This window comes from Ambystoma mexicanum, chromosome 6p, assembly GCF_040938575.1.
Source record: "Ambystoma mexicanum isolate Mex_15411 chromosome 6p, UKY_AmexF1_1, whole genome shotgun sequence".
NCBI classification, from domain to species: Eukaryota; Metazoa; Chordata; class Amphibia; order Caudata; family Ambystomatidae; genus Ambystoma; species Ambystoma mexicanum.
Genome location: NC_090935.1, coordinates 1,224,381,620 through 1,224,399,969, shown reverse-complemented (window position 1 = coordinate 1,224,399,969; position 18,350 = coordinate 1,224,381,620).

The window sequence follows — 18,350 nt, the reverse complement described above, 5'->3', positions numbered from 1 at the left end:
TTTTCTCTCCGTTTTCAGATGCAGCGTTTGAAGAAGTGGAGAGTTAAAGAATAATGCCTCCGGTGGTAAATCAGGTAAGTCTATGGTGGTAAGAGAGATTGTATTTGTTGGCTCTCTCGGCTCACCTGGTTATTTCTTTTGTCCCCAGATGCCGGAAATGATGGAGGCAGCGCCGGATCGAAAGGTGCCGTGAGGACTGGTGAGTATAGCGCGGCGCTGCAGCTGGCGATGCGACACGTATAGAAAGAATGTCCTTTCCAGGTGCTGAGACGTGATGGTTCCGGAATCAGGTGAGAAACTGGAATAAAGTTTGTTTTCTAACCTTGCCTCTGCTTTCCTTTCTTTCTCTAGGAGCTCCGGATTCAGGACGGGCGTGTCAGAGGTCTGGATGCTGACTTGCGTCGGGCGTGGCTTAAATAGCTTCAAAAGTAGTCCCAGGTAAGAAGTCCCTAGAACCACACCCGAGTAAAAAATAGTCCCTGTAGTAAAATAGTCCCTTCCAGGTTTCACGTTGGATTAGAGTCATTTGCAGCATGGTCTGCCTGAGATAAGTAATGACTATGAGCCTGGCGCCTTAGGCACCAGGACTGATTTCTACTATGAGCCTGGCACCTAAGGCGCCAGGACTGAACCTAGATAGCCCATAGTCGGGGCTGCTGAGGTTTTAATAAATGTCTAGATGCCTGCTCCCGGGGATGATGGGCTTGGTCCAGATGCCTGGGGGTAGGCATCATGACAGCACTCCCCCCCAATGCCCCTCCTAAAGTTTTTCTTCCCTGGGCCCTGGTTTGTCTGTGAAGTTCCGATGGAATCTTTTCACCAACCAAGGTGCATGAACATGGTCACTGGGCTCCCATGACCTTTCTTGTGGACCGTAACCTGTCCAATCGATTAAATAAGAAAGTTTTGATTTAACCATCTTAGAATCCAGGATATTTTTTACCTCGAATTCAGGTTCTCGATCTATTAGCATGGGGTCAGGTGGTTTGGTTAATCTTGTTCCGGGTTGAACTGGTTTTAGAAGTGAAACATGAAAGACTGGATGGATCCGCATATTAGAGGGTAGTTCTAATTTGACGGCCACCGGGTTGATAATGGCCTTAATGGTGTAAGGTCCCAAATTTCTAGAATTAAAAGTTCGAGTTCCTTTTAGAGGTATGTGTTTTGTAGCCAGCCAAACTTGATCTCCAATCTGGTATTGGGGAGTGTCACTTCTATGTTGATCAGCATTTTTCTTGTATTTCTCTTTTGCTTGTTTCAAATGTTCAGTTGCCTCCTTAAAGGCCTGTGTAATAGTAGAGTGCAGATGGGTCGCTGCCGGCATTTCTAAGTGCTGGGGCGAATCGAGTTCTGAGGTTCGAGGATGATGTCCATACATGGTATAAAAGGGGCTTTGTTCGGTTCCTGAATGTACTGAGTTATTGTATGCGTATTCAGCAATCCATAAAATTTCCTTCCAATTGTTTTCGGTCTGGTGTAGCATGCAACGTAGGTATTGTTCCAGAGTCCGGTTGGTCCTCTCCATTTGACCATCGGTCTGGGGATGGTGACTGGTTGATAACCTCACATCGATTTGCGCCAATTGGCAACATTTCTTCCAAAATTGCGAAATTAATTGACTACCTCGTTCAGAGACCAATACGGAAGGAAATCCATGTATTCGAACAATGTTTTCAAGACATTTTTTGGCCAAAATTGAAGCGGAAGGTAATCCCTTTAAAGGAATGAAGTGGGCCATCTTGGAAAAAAGATCAACAATAACCAGAATGGTATTAAACCCATTACACGGAGGTAGATCTGTAATAAAGTCTAAAGACAGTGTGCCAGGGTGCGGGTGGAATATCCAAAGGTTGTAAAAGACCGGCTGGTTTTTTCTTTTGACTTTTGTTTTGGGCGCAGATACCACAAGACAGCACAAATGATTTTACATTTTTTCGCCAGGTGGGCCACCAGAATTGTCTTTTAATTTTAGCTTCAGTCTTTGCAATACCTGGGTGTACTTCCATCAGAGCATCATGGTAATTGGAGATGACTAGTTCTTGTAGTTCCTTGAGTGGTAGAAATAGATGCCCTTGATAGTAAAGTAAGTCATTGATGACTGAATAATCATGGCAATTTCTCACCCAATCTTGCAGGGCTGTTAAATCGAAAAGTTGTTGGATTTTTAAATGAATATCTTCTAGAGTCTGTTGAGTACTTATAGCAAGAATTATTTGTTCAGGAATTATAGGCACCGGTTCTGGGTTCAAATACGCTTCTCCCATCCCTATTCGAGACAAGGCATCTGCCTTACCATTCTTGCATCCTGGTCGATAAGTGATCACAAAATTGAATTCGGCAATGAATAATGCCCATCGAAGTTGATGCGATGATTGGGCCTTGGCTATCTTTAAATACTGCAGGTTCCTGTGATCGGTGATTACAGTTATCGTGTGCCTGGCACCGAGAAGATAATGCTGCCAAGCCTTGAAGGCGGATTTGATGGCTAACAACTCTTTATCGGTAACCACATAGTTTAACTTGGGGGCTGAAAACTTCCGGGACCAAAATGCTACTGGATGAAGTTGACTGGTTTCAGGATCCTTCTGGGACAGGACAGCTCCCATGGCTAAACTGGATGCATCAGTTTTCGACTACATATGGGAGATCGGGCGTGGATGCTTCAAGACAGGTTCCGACGTGAATTTCAATTTCAGCTCTTGGAAGGCCTTTTCAGCCTCCTCGGTCAACAAGAAGCGTTTGTTTTTTTGCAAAAGTGCTGTGATGGGGTGTACGACATGTGAGAAGTCAGGAATAAATCTGCGGTAGAAATTAGCAAATCCAAGCATGCTTTGTACCCCTTTAACTGAACTGGGTGATGGCCATTTGAGAATTGCATCCACCTTTCGAGAGTCCATACGGACTCCTTTTGGAGTCAGGATAAATCCAAGGAATTCCACTTCTGTAGTATGAAAAACAAATTTTTCCAATTTTGCATATAACTTGTGCTGACGTAGTTTCTCGAGGACTACATGAACGTGCTTAACATGGTCTGACTCCGAGGAGGAGTATACTAGAATGTCGTCGATGTATACGACAACACAGACGTCAATGAGTTCATGAAGGACATCGTTCATAAAATACTGGAAGGCTGCTCGTGCATTGCACAACCCGAAGGGCATCACCTGATATTCGAATAATCCGTACTTGGTACGAAAGGCAGTCTTCCATTCGTCCCCCTTTTTAACACGTACCAGATGATATGCCCCTCGGAGATCTAATTTAGTGTAGATGCAAGCATCCTTTACTTGGTCTAGTAATTTGGGGATCAGAGGCAATGGGTGTCGGTTCTTCACCGTAATCTGATTTAATGCGCGGTAGTCTATACATGTTCTGAGGTCACCTTCCTTTTTAGGTACGAAGAATAAAGCTGAGGATGCAGGGGACTTGGATGGACGAATGAAGCCGTTAGCGAGGTATTGATCCAAGTATTGTCATAGGTGTAGGTTTTCGGGTTCCGTAAGGGTGTAGATCCTACTGCATGGAGGTTGCGCACCAGGTATGAGGTCGATTTGACAATCGTATGATCTGTGAGGCGGTAAGGTGTTTGCCTGTTCTTTTTGGAAAACGTCCTGGAACTCTAGGTATTCCTGAGGTAACTGGACGACTGGGTTAGTGACTGTAGCCAGGCCTTTGTTCAAGGTTTTTTCTAGGTAACAGATGTGCGCACAATCCGGGAAGGTTATTCTCTTCTCTCGCCAACCAATACAAGGATTATGTGCTTCCAACCAAGGTATCCCCAGTATTATTTGGAACTGCGGGGCTTTGATTAAATCACACACAATAGTCTCTCGATGCCCATCTTGACCCAGTAATGTCATCTCTGTAGTGGAACGAGTTACAGGCCCAAAAGCAATTTCAGTTCCGTCGACTGTGGTGATGACATCCAAAGTGGTCTTTTTGCAGAGAGGTAGATTCATCCTAGAAGCCAATTTGTGGTCAATATAGTATGCTACGGCCCCGCTATCGATGTATGCCCTTACTGCGTGTATACATGATAGCTGCCTTGGATCAATAAGGACCATTGGTATGATTAGGTGCGAGGTCTGAGTGTCCTTCTTCAAGCTCGGCAAGCGGACCTCTATGCTTGTCGGTCATGGTTGTTTCCCGAGTCAGGCTCTGTTTGATTTTTAACAGCCACTCCAACTACTTTCTTGGATGGTTTTATAGGGCAATCCCGTAGAAAATGTCCTGAGGCCCCACAGTACAGACACAATTGCATCTGCCGTCTCCTTTCTCTTTCCTTTTGAGTTAGGGGTCCCTTAACCCCCCCCCGATCTGCATAGGTTCTGATGCATCTGTTCCTTTGGGGTTAACATTAGGTTTAACCAATACCCGATTCTCGAATTTAGCTCGATCAGCCTTTCTATTCTGAAGTCGGTGGTCTAACTGGACCACTAAGTCTATATATTCTGTGCAATCCTGAGGTGGGTTCACAACTTGGGCCAAAACATCTTTGAGTTCACCCCGAAGTCCACGATGAAATAATGTGACTCGTTTTTCTTCTGGCCACCCGGTTTCCACCACTAACCTATTGAAGGTTGCGATATAGGTTAGCAGATCCTGATTACCTTGTCGTAGGGATAAAAGTTTGTTATCCAGGGCCTGTCCTTGTGAATGTCTGGCAAAAAGTTTTTTCCATGCTCAATTGAAATCCCTGAAGATCCCGAAGAAGAGGGTCATCCTGGTTAACCAGTGGAATTGACCAATCCGCTGCACTACAACTAAGGTATGATAGTACAAAAGGCTACTTTAGCTTGATCGTTTGGGAAAGATCCATGTATGTATAAAAAGTGCAAGCGGCACTGGTTCATGAACACGGCAAACCTTTTTGGGTCCCCAGAAAAACGTTCGGGTGGAGCTAAAGGAATGCTCCCTGGTAGAACCACTTGCACAAGATTGCTCGATGAAACAGGAGTTGGATTCCCCCAGAGTCCAGGTAGCGGTATTTGCCCAGCTTGGTTTTGCAGCAGTTGTCTAGCAAGATCATCAGTGCGCTCCTTTGACATGATCAGTTCCCTCCTGAGGGCATTTGTTTCTTGGTGAGCGGAGTGCACTTCAGCTCTAAGTTCCCCTAACAATTGGGTTAGTTGGTCAGTTTCTGAGGTTTCCATGGCGCCCGGGAGGGTGTTTGTAGGTAGGCTTTGCGTTCTGTTACGCTCACCTGGCTCCCACAGGGGCGTCGGTCAGACCCGCAAGGCTGCGGCCTCCACCAACATGATGCGTAGTGCAGTGATGACAGACTGGACTGGCCCTCCTAATCTCGTCTGCTTGACCTGTAGAAGGATTCTCCTGCAAGTGGAGAGAGGAATTTAGCCACCCGTGGATTCTAGTGATGGCACCTCCCTGCTCTCCCCACTAATCACCTCTGAAAGTATTCTCACCTTATATTCTTGAAAGATGAGCTCTCCATCCTGCGTGGATTGCAGCGGCGCGTAGATACCAGTTGCTTCACTGGTTAGAAGGCGTTGGGGAGTTCCGGACGGGAGTTGACTCTGAGGTTCCTGGCGAAGACCAGTATAGAGTTCATAGAGTTCAATATGTCTGATGTTCACTCTTGTCCCATTCCTTTCTTATCTTGCAGTGGAGTTCGAGAAAAGATGGTCTTGTGGCGGTAGATGGCGTTCAGGTAAGAATCTGTATTATCCGATGCTGTCCGGTAAATGATGCATGTATTTAACGTGTTGTTTTCTCTCTGTTTTCAGATGCGGCATTTGAAGAAGTGGAGAGTTAAAGAATTATTTCTTTTGTCCCCAGATGCCAGAGCCCGACGAAGAAATGATGGAGACAGCGCCGGATCGAAAGGTGCCATGAGGACTGGTGAGTATGGCGCGGCGCTGCAGCTGGCGATGCGACACATATAGAAAGAATGTCCTTTCCAGGTGCTGAGACGTGATGGTTCCGGAATCAGGTGAGAAACTGGAATAAAGTTGATTTTCTAACCTTGCCTCTGCATTCCTTTCTTTCTCTAGGAGCTCCGGATTCAGGACAGGCGTGGCAGAGGTGTGGATGCTGACTTGCAGGCACAGTGAGCGTTACGCTGCTGGATTCAGAATAACGCAAATCGTGTGTTGCTGGTCGGGCGTGGTTTAAATAGCTTCAAAAGTAGTCCCAGGTGAGAAGTCCCTAGAACAATACCCGAGTGAAAAATAGTCCCTGTAGTAAAATAGTCCCTTCCAGGTTTCAAGTTGGCTTAGAGTCATTTGTAGCATGGTGTGCCTGAGGTAAGTAATGACTAGGTGCCAGGACTGATTTCTACTATGGGCCTGGCGCCTAGGGCGCCAGGACTGAACCCAGATAGCCCTTAGCCGGGGCTGCTGAGGTTTTAATAAATGTCTAGATGCCTGCTCCCGGGGCTGATGGGCTTGGTCCAGATGCCTGGGGGTAGGCATCATGACAGCTTCCCTTTCCCAAAGTACAGTGTTGTGTGACATCCAAACAAAAAAAGGTGATTGACAACGCTCTCTCTCGGGTTGCCAATTTACAGTTTCAAATGGTATTCCTTCTGGGACTGCCATTCCCAGTATGCAATGTTTACAGAATTAACAGTTAAATGATTGATACTTCTCAAGATGTACATTTTTTGCAGGCAGCGTCCTGCACACACAGCATGGTAATGTTGAACATGTGCTCTATCAATTCATGATGCTTCAAATTCACCAATAAAATGTCTAAACTTTACTTTCTTGACCACAGGGAGAAATGTTCTCTCTCTTTCTCCCCCATTCTTCCTCTTTCGTCTTCACCTTTTTTTTTTGCTTTCTTTCCCAGCAACCAGTGTCCCACACACACACAGCTTGTCACCAAAGCATTAGGAATGGTGAAGCTTAATTGGGCCATCTTAATTCATCATATCAGCTTAATTTCCTCAGTATTGAAAGGTTCTATCTTTCCATCTCTTTTCTCTCTGGTTAACTTCATCATTTTAAAATTGTGTGTGTGAGAGAGAGAGAGAGAGAGAGAGAGAGAGAGAGAGAGAGAGAGAGAGAGAGAAAGAGAGAGAAGCTCTCTGCTATCAAGGCAGTAAAGCTGATTGGCAGGCTTGATGATTCCCGAAGCACACTGGCGGGCCTCAGTGCTGTATTGACAATCTGGATGTGCATCCAGATTGTCAATACAACACTGAGGTCCGCCAGTGTGCTTCGGCAATCATCAAGCCTGCCAATCAGCTTTACTGCCTTGATAGCAGAGAGCTTCTCTCTCTTTCTCTCTCTCTCTCTCTCTCTCTCTCTCTCTCTCTCTTTCTTTCTCTCTCACACACACACTCACTCTCTCTCTGTCACTCTCAGTCTCTCTCTTTTGCTCTGTCACTCGATCTCTCTCTGTCTCTCTTGGTCTCTCTTTCTCTCACTCTGTCTCTCTCGGTCTCTCTCTTTCTCTCTCTCTCTCTCTCTCTCTCACTCTCTCTCTCTCTCTCTCTCACTCACACTCTATCTGTCTTTCCAGGTCTCTCTCTCTCTCTCTCTCTCTCTCTCTCTCTCTCTCTCTAACTCTCTCCAAGTCTCTCTTGTTCTGTCTCTCTTTCTCTTTCTCTCTCTCTCTGTCTCTCTCTCGGTCTCTCTCTCTCTCTGTCTCTCACTCTCTTTATCTCTCCACTTTATTTAATTCTTATGGCTCCCCTTCTTGGCATGGAACATCCCGTTTTTCTATGCTCTGTTTGATCTTGGTGGGTCGAAGTGGTTTGTGCTTCGCTCTCCCAGCTCTCAACTTTCCTTGTCTCCCAGGTCACTCTGCATTTGCTTCAGATGTGCAGTGTTCTCTCAGTGTTCATTCACAGGCGTTCCCATCACAGTTGCTTCTTCCATTGACTGTGCAGTATGGTTGGTAGTCTTGTCTCTCCTTTAGAAAAACTCTCTCCTCTGGCCCCCCAAATGTCTCTGGCTCTGGTCATGTGTCTGGCTCTGATTCATTTGTTCAGCTGGATGTTTTTTATTCCTTCACACCTCAGCAGGTCCTGCTCGCTCACCCTCAATCGAAAAAACACTGCCTCGAATGCATCATTGAGAACGCCCTCTAATGCCGCCTTTGCATTAGGGAACTTCTGCAGCTCATGGACTAGGTTCCCATGCAGCCACCACACATTCTCATGTGTTATTACTATCATTGTGATCGAATCAAATATTTAAACCACACAATCTGCTATCTTCCTTCACAAGCTCTTCGCTCATCCGCCTCCAACTCCCTCAGGGTCAGACGCAATGAGTTGGTGGTAGATCTCTTTCTTTGGCTGGGGCCTCACTCTGGAACAGCCTCCCTGCTTCCCTGAAACATGAGGAGAACCATCTCCAGTTCCTGAAGCACCCCAAAAGCTTCCTCTTTGCTTCTGCTTTCTCTCCTCCTCTCCCCTGCTGAACTCCTGGCTAAAATTGCACTGGTCACCTGACTACCCTCCCCGGCCAGTTGCACCCCTGCACTGCCTCCCTGGCATCCCCCACACTTGGGGACTGTTTTCTGTATCCCTACAGCCCCTTACCAGTACTTGACACCTGATGTCTGCACTTTGTATGAAAGGCCGTATATACCAAAAACAGGACAAAAATAAAACACATATTTTCAGACAAAGTACTAAATACCCAAACCCCTACTCTGTTTTAGACTCACCCCACCTTCCTTCCTAGCACAAAAACGCTGCGGATTCTGAGGTAGTTTTAGAATTACACATGCTAGATCCGGCCATTTTCAGTATGGGAGCCATGGAAATGGGACTGTGGAGGCAAAGGCATTGCTCAAAAAAGTTTGTGATTGTGGTTGTAAGCAAAAACTGTGGCAGAAGGTCTCTTTGTACAAAGAAGTACAGAAGCCTATGGTGGAAGTGGGCAAGGTAAGCAGCAGGCATCCGGTTTGTATGCATGCACTGCATTTACTTGTTTGAAGATGGTAACATGCATTCAGTGGTGCTTTTGTGCAATCATTTTTTAAAAGATTGTCGTAAGTCGGTTACTGTGGGAAAAAAACAACCTATGACGTGCACAAGGTAAGTGACAGGCATCCTATTGTTATGAATGCAATGTGAGTATGATATAATGTCAAATATTATGATATGGCATGTACATTGCGCCTATACACTAGTAGTGCAAGCCGCAACGAGGCAAGGGCGGGGGAACAGAGGGCAGACAGAGAGAACAAACCTATTAGGCCAGTTGGCACTCAGATCACCCAAGTGCATGGGGAGGGGGAGGTGAAAGTACAGTTCATGGAAAGAAGAAGAAATGACAAGAACTGAAAATACGGCCCTATGATGGCAAGTGCAATGATACGTGCAGACATCGGGAGGTGGTGGAACTGTTAGGGATACAGCAAACAGTCCCCAAGTGAGGGATTTGCCAGAAAGGCAGCGCAGGGGTGCAAAAGGAGGGGAGAGGTGGCCTTGGGCCGATATCAGAGGGTGGCCAGAAAACCAGTGCAGAATCAGTTTCAGGCAGTAAGTCACCAGGGGAGAGGAGGAGCAAAAGCAGAGGCAAAGAGAAAGATTTTCAGTTGCTTCCGGAACCGGCGATGGTTCTCCTCAAGTTTCAGGTAGGCAGGGAGGCTTTTGCAGAGGAAGGCCCCAGCCAAAGAAAGAGTTCTGCCACCAAGTGGTTGCTTTCAGAAGCGAGTGACCCTGAGGGAGACGGAGGCGGATGAGGGAAGAACTTGAACATGCACATATTTAGGAAGTGACAGTTGCTGGTATTGAAGCTTCAGGGTCCAGAAGGCTTTGTGCATACGGAAGAGGGTTTTCACATTATTCCCCGCAGGTACTGGGAGCCAGTGCAGACATTTTAGTCCCTGAGAGATACCACCCCTGGGATTCAGGCCAAGGACGATGCGCACATTGCTCTCCTGGATGAGTTGACGAGGGTGTAGAGTAGAAGCAGGCACATTTCGACCGAGGCTGTTGCAATAGTGCAGCCTACAGAGAATGACAGCTGTGGAGACAGTGAGGTTTTGGGACCTTGCTCTACGTTGCTTATATATATATTAGTGTTGGTTTTGAAGCCACATTTTTACTATTTCTGTAAGACATGGGTTAGTGTGGATTTTTTTTTACTATTGTCAGAAGGAAAGAAGAGAGTTCCTGTTGCTATATTACAATGCTAATGGGTAAATGGAAACGTTGCAAGCATATGCAATTGACGTGTCACTTCATGGCAGAGGATGGGAGAAAAAAACAGTAAACTTTTACGAACATAATGGACGATTAGTGGCACATACCATACGCACAGGTACTTATAACAGAGTTGTACACATTTTGCAGAAAAAATATTCATACGTCCACTTTGTGGTGATGGCTGCTCATGTGGATGAATGTTCATGCAAACATTTTGCATTATTTTACTGAGCTTTCTACTGGATGTGCTTTACAATGACACGCCACTTGGAACTTTACTGTCCAACAGTACATATGAAGTGTTGTACAGAAATGACAGTGTAAGATGCTACGTCTTGAATGCCATTGGCAGATGCATGTGTGACCATTTAACAGTCTCCGATGAGGTAGTGATGGACAAGAAATAATGCACAGGGAAGAAGTACTCCTGCTGCTTTACTGGGGCGAGGCCCTCGCGGTAATTGGGGAAGCGTACGTGCAACATTCTGTACTTATAACCATTGTGGCCTGTTGGGTGTCCTGAGCCACGTTTGAGCTATCATGCTGCAACATTTGGTGCTGTGGGCTTAGAAAATCCAAGATGGCCAAAAAGCCCACATGAACGCCAGAATAGGAAAACTGTGCAGTACTGGCATGGAAAACATCATGATGGCCAGAACCTCCCAGAAAATGCACAGGGAAATGCATGAAGAATAGGCTGCCACCCATTTTTGCCTATGTTGTGAGCACAGGAGGGCACTGCCTAAAACCACCATTGGGCTACCCACACAGTGGCCTGAAACCATTGGGAATGGCAATGCTGATTGCCAAAAGCAACCTAGAACTGTTGGGAATTCATTTTCTTAAATCCCAAAAATGGTTGCATTACCAGTACTCACCACTATCAGAAAGCCGGCGTTTTAAACCCACCAGACTTTTGTGTAAAACTGAACAAATGAAACAAAACCAGACCAAGGAAAGACTTGCTAAGAGGTGGATACAATGTAAAACAATATTCTGAAATGACTTGAAGGAAGTAATTATTTAAGGTATATGTAAAAATCGTAAGTGATTTAAACTGGGAACAAAAAAATGACATGTAGCTAAAAACTGGCTTAAAGAGATTCCAATTCTGCCTGACATCTACCCCCACAGGAGTTAAAACCTGCTCAGCCACTCTTCCCCTTGCCAAAAGGAGTTGTCACCTCTCTGATTAGATTAGGGGTGGAGCAGCTACAGGGAGTTGAACAAAGGCCTGTCCTGGACTCAGGCAAATGTTATATTGGGGGCGTCGTAAAAGTGGCTTCCTCTTGGCAGAAACAGGGAGGGGCAGCCCCCTCTGAGGACAGGCTGAGCTTAAAGAAAGTGGATAGACTGGTTTCTCCACCATGTGACCTGGGAAGACACACCCCTGTTGGCCAGAATATGATTTTAAGAAAGATGTATAACTCATGGTGCGGACTTGTCAAAATTATCTAAATGATACCATAATTCTTGTGATTTTTCTGCCCACATTTTAAGAGGTTTTAGGACCCGGTGGTATGATCTGGGGGGTTACGAGCGGAAAAGAAGTTGTCACTCCAAATGTCTGCATGTTAAAAATCTGACACCTCATCAATTAATGTCCATACTCCTTGCGCACGTGTGTAAATTTGGGTAAATGTCCGATATTGCAAAACCAGTTAAAAAGCGCAAAATGTTGCCATTTCTGAATGCAAGCCCCCAGGAAGAGCAGAGTTTCAACAGAGTATACCTCATGTGATATGTGATGGGTGCATGTAATTTTAAACAACTGTGTATCTGTGCAATATGTATTTGAATCAAATATAGATTTGTGGGCAAACTGACCAGGGGAGGATCCTCTGACCCATAAAACCTACAGCATCACTCTGACTCACATTTCCTTCCCCCAATCATGGGAGAGGGGAGAATTGGGCCAATGACAAGTAGAGAGGGGCAGGCTTAGCTAGGCCCAGGCACACACCCATTTTCAAAACACATAAAAAGAGCCACTGGAATCTAGAGAGGACATTCAAATCCAGTTGCTGCGGAGCGTTTTGCCGGACCACACAACATCCAGAAGATACCAGTTCCAGACTGACTCCAGCTACATACTCCAGAACCTAGAACTTATACTTTAGAACCTAAATCAGAGGCCTAAAACCACAAGCTGAGTTCTCTGCAGCAGGCCTCAAATCATTGCAAGCTACTCACAGCCGGGCGAGCTGCTTGAATCCCTTGCCAAGAACTTTTGCCAGGACCAGTGCAGAGATCCAGGAGCCGTGCAGAGACCGCTGTATCCGGACAGACCAGACCAGTGCCAGACCAGACCAGCAGAGCAGAGACCAGACGCTGTGCGCAGAGACCATCCGTGGCGAGACCGGAACCGAAGTCCAAAACCTGACAGATCTGTGGCGCGACCCAGACCTTCCAAATATATTGTGAGTACAGCTAGGACGGGGCAAAACCAAATCTCTTAGTTTAAAGTAATATAATTCAATCTATTTAACCTAAGTAGAACTGCCTCCTAACTGTCACCTGTCATTTGTAAAGTTGCACCACTGTCATTTGTCAATTCTGCAGCTGCAAAGCTGTCACCTGTCATTTTGAGTTACTTTAAATACGAAAAACGACCTTTACAAATTTGTTCATATCTCTGGAACCGTTTGGGCTACGAACTTGGTTTAACTTTCCTATGAAAGCTTAGAATCTAAGCTTTCCAACAAGCCTCCTTATACTTGTTCTGCAATCACGATTCACGCACTCGCAAATTTTACCGTGATTTGCGATTTGGTTAAAAATCCAGCCACGTGTAACCATCAGCAGTCATTCTTTCCTTGCTAAAAATTCGTTTGCCTCTTAATCACCATCTCTGAATCATTGCTAAAGTGAGCCTGAACTCATCCCAAGTATCTCTCACTCACCCTGAACCTCCTAAAGGGAATTAAAAGCATGTTCAGCATATTTCTCACTTCATTGCCACCACATTCAAAGCACTTGGGCATGTGTTTTAAAACTCATACCGGTTTTCTCTAAGATTGCTGGGGGGGAACTGAATTTCGTATTGTATTTGATTGCATTCCTGAGAACTGTGTGCTCCTCTTTCCATCTCTTTCCATTTCTTACATTGCATAGGGGAGGGGGGTGAATTGCCAGAGAAAAAGTGATTATTTTATCTTTTGCTAAAATCATATCAAGTATTTCTGTACAGCATTTCATTCCTCATTGCTTTTCCCTTGAAATCATAAAAGTAGTTTTGCTACTTTATAAATCCTATACTAACTCCTCATTGATTGTAAAGAAGTGTGCTAGTGCCAGATTACCCATTGTTGATCAACATCATATGTTTAAATGTACTATCAGATATTAATTTATTATAAAGTGTGATATATATATATTGTTTAAATTCTCAAATAAACCTTTTAAACTTGCAAAACTACTTCTTGGCTCAGTGGGGTCAGGGGGATTCTAAGAGAAGGGTGTTATATAGGGGTAGTCATCCAGAACTCATGAACTGGACATAAAGATATATCAATAAGGGTTTCCATTCAGTATCCCAGACTAGGCATTGACTTAGCTGTAGTGTTGAATTGAATCTTCTTACAGGCCAATGGAAATGGGACTGTGGGCCTTGTTCAATCAGTGGCTCAGGGTGTGTGTCACAGGCAAGGGAACCAATAGGCAGAAGTGTTGGAATTGAAATGATATTATGCCTCCTATCGCAGTATTTGAATGCGTGTTGGCCTACGCCTACGCCAAGTTGTCTAAAATATCATGTAAATAGACTCCGCGGTAAGGTCTTGACCTTAACGAAAAATTGTGTAAGTCGCCATCTTGGATTTAGCAGCCATTTTAGGTTCTCTTGTAATGTGGAAGTCACCCTGAACATCAAAATGGGGGCCGAATGACATTCTGAGTGAGATTCTGGCCGTTGTGACCTCCGCACACATGAATAAGTTATATGCCTGCAGTCCACTTGTCGGGGTCGCGAACTGAGACCTTGTCCTATCCCTGACCTATGTGTAAATGAACAACTGTATCAGCGGAACTGATCAAAATGCATACATTATGGGATTGACCTGGTTAGGAACCCTAGGCCTGGTCCCAAGAATGGTTAACCCGCGAGGAGGTTGGCCAGGGCTGGATAAAGAATATAAAAACCCAAGTATTCCAATGTACGGTCTCTCTACTAATGCATCGAACCTTCGTTGAGGTTTGTTACGTTACTCTGAGAGCCGAATAGCTATCCGTTTGTCAATTGACTTTTTGGTAACTGTTGTAGCTTTTAAATAAAGCACTTTGTATGTCCTTTGTAACCTGTGTTGGTGTGTTTCCTTTGGGCTTCCCAGCCTCATATCAATTTCTTTGTTTTCACAGTTGGCGCCCGAATAGGGACCCTCAAGATTGATTCCGGATCATTGAAGGTTGACGCAGACTATCGGACCGGGATCGGACGGTGTGATTCTGCGGGCCCGACCGAACGAGACGCGATACCTCAGCAGCGCTGCACAATCCGATCCTTGGACGATAGTCGTGTGGTCTGACACGGCATCTTGACGAGGGTCCATTTTTGAGGCGGGCAGATTTGTCGAAACCACCAAACACAAGGTAAAATTTGTTAGGTAAGTTCTTTGATAAACCGTACTGTCCTCCTTAGGTTTGGTCAGGTGCAGTCGTGACCCGGCTCTTAATTTAACCCTGACAATTTGAATTTGGCGTATTGTATCTGCAGACACAATTATTGACCAGGTAACACCGATTTTTTGTGAAATGCCTGGTAAATTGTCTAGCTGCTTTAGGGCTCTGTTCCGCAGCGATCGACAATCTTTGGAATTTAGCCGCCCGGCACCACAGGAGCGGTCACCGGCATGTACTATGTACTGTAAGTATGGCATTGGTAGTATAGTATTTAATGATATTTGGCACAGACAGACCAGACATGCCTCCGAATTTCAGTGGCCAATCTACGGCAATTTCGAGATCCCCCGTATTGAATACCTAGAATCAGTCTTGCTAAAAAAGAAGGCTAGACCTGCAGCCTTTGATGTTTTACAGAATTGGAAAAAAGAAGCGTTACAGCAGCTTAAAAGTAGGGACAAACATGCACGCCGTCATAAAACAAACGCCGAAAAAGCGTTGTTATATGATAAAGAAAAACATTCAGAATCAGTTAAAAATATGGATAGGGCTTTTTCACTTGGAATCCAGAAAATTTACCGCTCTAAAGATTTCCATGTTTCCGAAGAATTTATTGAGAAATTGTTAAACAAACGCAGGCCTGGTGCCTCTGCGCCATCTCCGTATGTTCCTAATTTGGACGCTCTGCCCATTCCAGCTGTTGTTCCTGCTTTATTCCTGTTCCCCCTGTACAACCTATTGTTCCTAGTCCTCTAGTTGTTGTTCCTCCACCTATCGCACCGCCCCTTCCTTCTGCACCGATATTTGCACCTTTATTAAATTTACCTGCACCTCCACTCCCGAGTGGTCCCGTATTGACTGAAGTTGATCCAGGTGCAGGATCAAAGATCATCACTCGTAATACTGTTTCTGCAGGTAAGAAACAGGAATTGTTTGCATGGGCTAAGCACTGTATGGAGAAAGGTGATCAAGTTAATGTTTTTTCCACATTATCTAATTTGAATAGTTTTCCAGAGAAAAATGTTTTTATCGAAGGTTTGGGGACTCATTTATGTGTGATGTGGGGTAGATTACAAAAATCGGATCTTCCACAAGGAGTGAGAGATCTGAATGCTTTGGCACTTTCGAGGGACACAGAGCAGAAAGTATATGGGCATGTTGAAAAATTGTTTGAGTATAGAAAAGACTTTGAAAAGTCACGAGATGAGGATGACGAAGACGATAGAATATATGTACAGAAATGGTTCCTTCCATGTCGTAGATCGGCACCTGAGGAAATACGAATTTGTACCAAAGATGCGATTCGATGGATCTCGGATTCATCGATTCCGCCAGATGAAGTATATGACACGTATAGTCAGTATACAGTAGAAATGCAAAGAAAGGTAATTCAGGTAATGGTACAGTACCTGCAAGAAGAATGTGTAAGAAAGAAGGTTAGTTGCCCCATAGAATTATTGGGGATTTGTAGAAGGGCTTTTTCGCCCGACACTTCTTCAGCTGCCTTAGCGCTCAACCTGGCTCTGTTGCTTAGTAAGCAGCCGGAGGTACCTATATCTCAGTTGCCTATGAGAGAGGTTCCTCCGACCTTTGTCCCAAAAGTTGAGATTCCCGCCAACGCTGGGACTGGTGCCCCCGTTATGGATATCCCTGCACATTATGTATCACAATTTGTTCACGTCCCGTTTTCACGACAGGAAGTGAACACTATTAGACAAATAGTCCCCGATATCAGGAAAAACCCGACAGGGTTTTACAAAGAAATTGAGTCCGTCTTGCAGTCCTCTGTGTTCACCTTAAGTGATATTGACTTGCTATTTCCTGTACTCCTACCCGTAGATGTATGGAAACAGGTTCGGACAATAGACGATGTGCCAGGGTTGGGAGATACGTGGGCTAATATGATTAGGATTGGTGGGCAAAGACCAGCTGGTGAGAAACCACCACAGGTAATACTTACTTTGCCTGATAGAATTGTCGCAAAATTAAAAACTATAATTCCAGAGAAAAGAATTATTTGGGACAAGCTTACGGCCTGTGTTCAAGGGAAAACTGAAGGCGCCACCGAATTCTTTAACAGATTCGAGCAGGTATTTTCTGACTTCAGTGGACAGGATTTGGGTACAGAGTCTGGGAAAAGGTTGTTTGTGGACAAATTTGTACGCGGATTGTTGCCCGACATCCAGTCACAGATTATGTCCTCTGAGAGAGCTTGGCAGGCAAAATCTCAATCTGAGGTTTTACACATGGCTCAGTATTATGAGAACCGTGTTAATAATGAGAAGGACAAAATAGAAAAGAGGAAAGGAGATTTGAAAACCAAAGTATTATTACAACAAATTGTTAGAAACCCCAGAGGAGGCACGACACAGACCAGAGGTCAGTATGTCCCAAAAGTAAATGCTCCTTTGGGTCCTGTGGATATTAATCAATGTGCTTATTGCCGCCAGGAAGGTCATTGGCGAGCACAGTGCCCTGTCCTTCGACAAAGGTCAAACAGTGCGTTTGGGAGTATGGGTAGGTGACCTCGGGGCCGCCCTGGAGCAGGGGGCCCTGATAGAGGTCAGTTCTTACAAGATCCCCAGCAACCTTTTTCACGGGAAAATCAGACCTCGAGTGTGGACTCGAGGAACATATTTGATCACCCTTCTGCTGCCTACCTTTCTGAAGAGCTTCCTTCTGACGAGGCTCTATTTCATTAGGATTGCCCGAAGCAGGGTTTGGAACCTTCACCTATTCCCGTTAATCAGAAAGGCCCCTACGTTGAATTATTAGTAGGGAATAGGAAACACCAGTTTTTGAAAGACACTGGAGCACAGAAGTGCTCCATTGATCATTCCCGGGTTCCAAACATTCCACTGTCAGGGCAAACAAATGTTTCCGTAGGGTTCTCTGGTATACCAATTGTCTGTCCGGTTTCTTCGCCGGTGTCTGTTTCTTTGGGTCCCTTTACGGACCATTGTCCTTTTCTTCTCACTTTGAACTGTGGAGAGAATTTGCTGGGGTTGAATTTGTTAAAGAAATTTAACGCAGTAATTCATTGTTCTTCTGATGGAGTACGGCTGACGGTTTCACCACAGCAACTTCCTAATTCTCAGTTCCTGATTCGACCTTTACCTCCTGAGTTTAGCATTGTCCCGGAATGTTTATGGGCGGTTGATGACAATGATATCGGGGTATTACAGATTGAGCCCGTTAAAATAGTTTTGAAACATGGAGTGAAACTACCACGCATTCCGCAGTATAAAATATCAGTTGAGGGCGAGCGTGCTTTGAAATGCATTGTCTCCGATTTTGTGCATCGTGGGGTGATCGAGGAGATTACGGGTAGTCTGGGTAACAGTCCGATCTTGCCTGTATATAAGAAAGGCGACAATGCAATTCCATACCGGTTCATAATTGATCTTCATGCTATTAACAGAGTTGTCGCCCAACAATTTCCAATTGTGCCTGATGTGACGACGATATTGAGAATGATCCCTGCTACGGCTACGCACTTCAGCGTTGTGGATTTAAAAAACACTCTCTTTAGTATTCCTATACATAAGGAAAGTAGATATTTGTTTGCGTTCACCTTGAGGGGAAGCTCATTTACATTTACCAG